We start from the raw sequence: 6,239 nt of genomic DNA, 5'->3' as shown, positions 1-6,239 counted from the left end.
ACAGTAATATTACCGTCAGCATCTGTTTTTCTCTTGAAGATCCATTTATTCTCGACAGCCTTGCGGCTATCAGGTAAGTCTACCAAAGTCCACACTTTGTTATCATACATGGATCCCATTTCGGATTTCATGCCTTCTTGCCATTTGTTGGAATCTGGGCTCATCATCGCTTCTTCATACGTCGCGAGGTCTTCATCATTGTTGTCCACAATCATGACATTTAGACAAGGATCATACCAATCAGGAGTGGCACGTTCCCTTGTCGATCTGCGAGGTTCAGTAGCTATCTCGTTTGAAGTTTCACGATCATCATCATTAGCTTCCTCTGTTGACGGTGTAGGCGGCACAGGAACATCTTCCGATACTGCGCTACTCTGATCAATGAGTGAAGATTCATCAATCTCATCGAGTTCTACTTTTCTTCCAGTCACTTCTTTAGTGAGAAATTCTTTCTCAAGAAAGGTTCCGTTCTTAGCAACAAAGATCTTGCCTTCGGATCTGTGATAGAAAGTATACCCTATAGTTTCCTTAGGGTATCCTTTGAAGACGCATTTCTCCGTTTTGGGTTCTAGCTTGTCCGGTTGTAACTTTTTTACATAGGCTTCGCAACCCCAAACTTTTAGGAACGACAGCTTAGGTTTCTTATTAAACCATAATTCATACGGTGTCGTTTCAACGGATTTTGATGGTGCTCTATTTAAAGTGAATGCGGCTGTCTCTAATGCATAACTCCAAAAAGATAACGGCAAATCAGTAAGAGACATCATAGAACGAACCATATCTAAGAGAGTTCGATTACGACGTTCGGACACACCGTTTCGTTGAGGTGTTCCCGGCGGTGTCAATTGTGAAAGTATTCCGCATTTCTTTAAATGCATGCCAAACTCATAACTCAGATATTCACCTCCGCGATCAGATCGTAGAAATTTAATCTTCTTGTTACGTTGATTTTTTACTTCACTTTGGAATTCCTTAAACTTCTCAAAAGTTTCGGATTTATGTTTCATGAAATAGATATACCCATATCTACTCAGATCATCTGTGAAGGTTAGAACATAACGATAACCACCGCGCGATGCTACACTCATTGGTCCGCACACATCGGTATGTATGATTTCCAATAAGTCGGTAGCTCGCTCCATAATACCGAGAGAATGGAGTCTTAGTCATTTTTCCCATTAGACATGCTTCGCATCTATCAAGTGACTCAAAGTCAAGTGATTCAAGTAATCCATCGGTATGGAGTTTCTTCATGCGTTTCACTCCAATATGACCAAGACGACGAGTGCCACATATAAGTAGAATTATCATTCAATTTAATTCGCTTAGCATCAATGTTATGTATATGTGTATCACTACTATCGAGATCTAATAGAAATAAGCCATTCTTTTCGGGTGCTCGACCATAAAAGATATTATTCATAAAAATAGAACAACCATTATTCTCAGACTTGAATGAATAACCGTCTTGCATTAAACAAGATCCAGATATAATGTTCATGCTCAACGCGGGTACAAAATAACAATTATTGAGGCTTAAAACTAATCCCGAAGGTAGATGTAGAGGAAGTGTGCCGATAGCGATCACATCGACTTTGGATCCATTTCCAACGCGCATCGTCACTTCATCCTTTAGTAGTCTTCGTTTATTCTTTAGTTCCTGTTTCGAGTTACAAATATGAGCAACCGAACCGAGTATCAAATACCCAGGTACTAGTGCGAGAACCGAGTAAGATAAACATCTATAACATGTATATCGGATATACCTTCTTTCTTCTTCTTGACAAGGCCGCTCTTCGGATCCGCCAAATACTTGGAGCAATTACGCTTCCAGTGTCCCTTCTCCTTGCAGTAATAACACTCAGCATCAGGCTTAGGGCCAGTCTTAGGTTTCACAGGAGGCGTGGCAGCTTTCTTGCCACCCTTCTTGAATTTTCCCTTAGACTTGCCCTGTTTCTTGAAACTGGTGGTCTTGTTGACCATCAACACTTGGTGCTCTTTCTTGATCTCAATCTCAGCAGATTTCAGCATGGAGAAGAGTTCAGGTAACTCTTTGTTCATGTTCTGCATATTGTAGTTCATCACAAAGTTCTTGTAACTAGGTGGCGGTGATTGAAGGACACGATTAATCCCCGATCGGTTAGGAATCACTATTCCCAAATCACCGAGTTTCTTCGCATGCCCGGTCATGGCGAGCATGTGCTCACTAACGGAGCTGCCTTCTTCCATCATGCAAACTGAAGAAGTGTTTCGATGCTTCATAGCATTCCACGGCCGCATGAGTTTCAAAGATAGTTTTCAACTCATTGACTAACTCATGTGGATCGTGGTGCTCAAAACGTTTTTGAAGATCGGCTTCCAGACTGCATAGGATGGCACACTGAACTTGAGAGTACCGAGTTTTCCGAGTCGCGTAAACATTCTTTACTTCATCGGTTTCAGTTTCTGCAGGAGGGTCACCTAGCGGTGCATCAAGCACATATTGCGGATTTCCGCCATTGAGGAAGATCCTCACATGACGGAACCGGTCGGTGAAGTTGCTACCGTTGCTCTTAAGCTTTTCTTTCTCTAGGAACTGGTTAAAATTGATTGGGGACGCCATATCTACAACATATATTTGCAATAGTTTAGACTAAGTTTATGACAAATTGAGTTCAAATTTTAATTCAACATAATTAAAAACTAGGTGAACTCCCACTCAAAACAATATCCCTCGAATTGTCTTAGTGATCACACGAACCAAATCCATCACACCAAGTCCGATCATCACGAGACAAGATGTAATTTCAATGGCGAACACTCAAAGTGTTCATCATATCAATCATATGATTCATGCTCTACCTTTCGGTATCACGTGTTCCGAGACCATGTCTGTACATGCTAGGCTCGTCAAGGCCACCTTAGTATCCGCATGTGCAAAGCCGGCTTGCACCCGTTGTATGCACTTGTTGAGTCTATCACACCCGATCATCACGAGATGCTTCGAAACGACAAGTCTTGGCAACGGTGCTACTAAGGATGAACACTTTATTATCTTGATATTTTAGTGAGAGGGATCATCTTATAATGCTACCGTCGCGATCTAAGCAAAATAAGATGCATAAAGGATTAACATCACATGCAGTTCATATGTGATATGATATGGCCCTTTTGTCTTTGCGCCTTTGATCTTCATCTCCAAAGCACGGACATGATCTTCATCATCAACGGGCATGATCTTCATCATCGTCGGCGAAGCACCAAGGTCAATGGCGCCGTCTTCATGATTGTCCTCCATGTAGCAACTATTACAACTACTTTGAAATACTACTCAACATGAAATTTAAAGACAACCATAAGGCTCCTGCCGGTTGCCACAATACAATAATGATCATCTCATACATAGTCATCATCACATTATGGCCATATCACATCACCAAACCCTGCAAAAACAAGTTAGACGTTCTCTAATTTGGTTTGCATATTTTACGTGGTTTAGGGTTTTCGAGTGAGATCCAATCAACCTACGAACATGAACCACAACGGTGATACTAGTGTTGTCAATAGAAGAGTAAATTGAATCTTCACTATAGTAGGAGAGACAGACACCCGCAAAGCCACTTATGCAATACAAGTTGCATGTCGAGCGTGGAGCAAATCCCATGAACGCGGTCATGTAAAGTTAGCCCGAGCCGCTTCATCCCACTATGCCACAAAGATGCAAAGTACTCAAACTAAAGACAACAAAAGCATCAACGCCCACAAAACCATTGTGTTCTACTCGTGCAACCATCTATGCATAGACACGGCTCTGATACCACTGATGGGATTCGTAGCATAGAAAACAAAAATTTCCTACCGCGAGAACGCAATCCAAGCCAAGATGCAATCTAGAAGACGGGAGCAACGAGGAGATCATCGAGACTCACCCTTGAAGATTTCCAAAGCCTACAAGATGAGGCTCTTGTTGCTGCGGTAGACGATCACTTGCCGCTTGCAAAAGCGCGTAGAAGATCTTGATCACGGCGCCACGATCGGGCAGCACCTCCGTACTCGGTCACACGTTCGGTGTTGATGAAGACGACGTCCTTCTCCCCGTTCCAGCGGGCAGCGGAAGTAGTAGCTCCTCCTTGAATCCGGCAGCACGACGGCATGGTGGCGGTGGCGATGGAGAACTCCGGCGGAGCTTCGCTAAGCTTTGCGGGAGAGGTGGAGGAGAGGGGGCGGCTAGGGTTTGGGAGAGGGGGAGGTGGCCGGCCACTATGAGGGGTGCGGCCACAATGGCTTTGGTGTGGCCGGCCCCCTCCCCTTGCTCCTCATTATATAGGTGGAACACCCAAGAGTTGGTCTACAAGTCTTCGAATAAGACCCCAAACCAAAACCTTCCATATGACATGAAACCTACCCAAGGTGGGATTCCCACTTGAGGTGGGATTCCCACCTTTCCTTGGGAGGGGTGGCCGGCCACCTTTGGTGGAGTCCACCCGGGACTCCACCCTCTAGGGTTGGCCGGCCATGGTGGTGGAGTCCCTCCGGGACTCCGCCTTCCAAAGTGATTTCTTCCGGACTTTTCTAGAACCTTCTAGAACCTTCCATAAATGCACCGGATCATTTTTAAACTTATAAAATGACTTCCTATATATGAATCTTATTCTCCGGACCATTCCGGAACTCCTCGTGATGTCCGGGATCCCATCCGGGACTTCGAACAATACTTCGAACTCCATTCCTTATTCAAGTTCTACTATTACAACATCAAACCTTAAGTGTGTCACCCTACGGTTCGTGAACTATGTAGACATGGTTGAGATCTCTCTCCGACCAATAACCAATAGCGGGATCTGGAGATCCATAATGGCTCCCACATATTCAACGATGACTTAGTGATCGAAAGAACCATTCACATACGATACCAATTCCTTTTGTCACGCGATATTTTACTTGTCCGAGGTTTGATCATCGGTATCATTCTATACCTTGTTCAACCTCGTCTCCTGACAAGTACTCTTTACTCGTACCGTGGTATGTGGTCTCTTATGAACTTATTCATATGCTTGCAAGACATTAGACGACATTCCACCGAGAGGGCCCGAGTATATCTATCCGTCATCGGGATGGACAAATCCCACTGTTGATCCATATGCCTCAACTCATACTTTCCGGATACTTAATCCCACCTTTATAACCACCCATTTACGCAGTGGCGTTTGATGTAATCAAAGTACCTTTCCGGTATAAGTGATTTACATGATCTCATGGTTATAAGGACTAGGTAACTATGTGTCGAAAGCTTATAGCAAATAACTTAATGACGTGATCTTATGCTACGCTTAATTGGGTGTGTCCATTACATCATTCATACAATGATATAACCTTGTTATTAATAACATCCAATGTTCATGATTATGAAACTAATCATATATTAATCAACAAGCTAGTTAAGAGGCTTACTAGGGACTCATTGTTGTTTACATAACACACATGTATCAATGTTTTGGTTAATACAATTATAGCATGGTATATAAACATTTATCATAAACATAAAGATATATAATAACCATTTTTATTATTGCCTCTTGGGCATATCTCCAACACGGGTGTTTGTAGCTGGACATATGCTCCAGATTTTATATTTATCGCCATATATTGTTCTGGTAACTCAAATATTTTCGCAACGTGACGTCGATGCTGACGAAGACCATGTGATGTCGCCTCGGGAAGACACGACTGCTGGTGGACCACTGTTTTGTGGGTCCAAAATGCCTGCTCTTCTCCCACGTCGCACAAGTGGGCTTGCACGTTCTCCCACGGGTGGCGTCGCGTACTCTGGCTCTTCGTTCACCTCGCGCTTCGACACACTGTACGGCGTGGCGCGGTGCGAGGAAGGCGTCGATCGCGCCGGCCCCGAGGAAGAAGAGTTCGAGAAGGACGAGTACGTCCTCCTCGGCTAGCAGCGCACTGCGGCCGGAGGAGATGGTGGCGGCGAAGGCGGCATCTCCAGCCTTGGGGAGCGGTTCTGGATGTCGTCGACGATGTTCGGGAGGGTGCACCCGGGAACGCCCTAGAAGCAGAGGCGCCCCTCCCTGTTCCAAGTGTTACTCCGGCCGACGAGGCTTTGGGCCGCGCCGGACGGAAGGAGGCTTTGGGCGCGCGTCTGGGAACGAAAAAATGTTTGGCGCGCCCCAAATACCTTTGAAGGCCGCTTTGGGGGACACAGCTGGAGATGCTCTAATATGCGTAGTAGATTTGCAAGGCCGTCG

Source organism: Lolium rigidum, chromosome 5 (genome assembly GCF_022539505.1).
Source record: "Lolium rigidum isolate FL_2022 chromosome 5, APGP_CSIRO_Lrig_0.1, whole genome shotgun sequence".
NCBI classification, from domain to species: Eukaryota; Viridiplantae; Streptophyta; class Magnoliopsida; order Poales; family Poaceae; genus Lolium; species Lolium rigidum.
The sequence above is the reverse complement of the archived record's forward strand: the minus strand, read 5'-3'. Positions refer to the sequence as shown.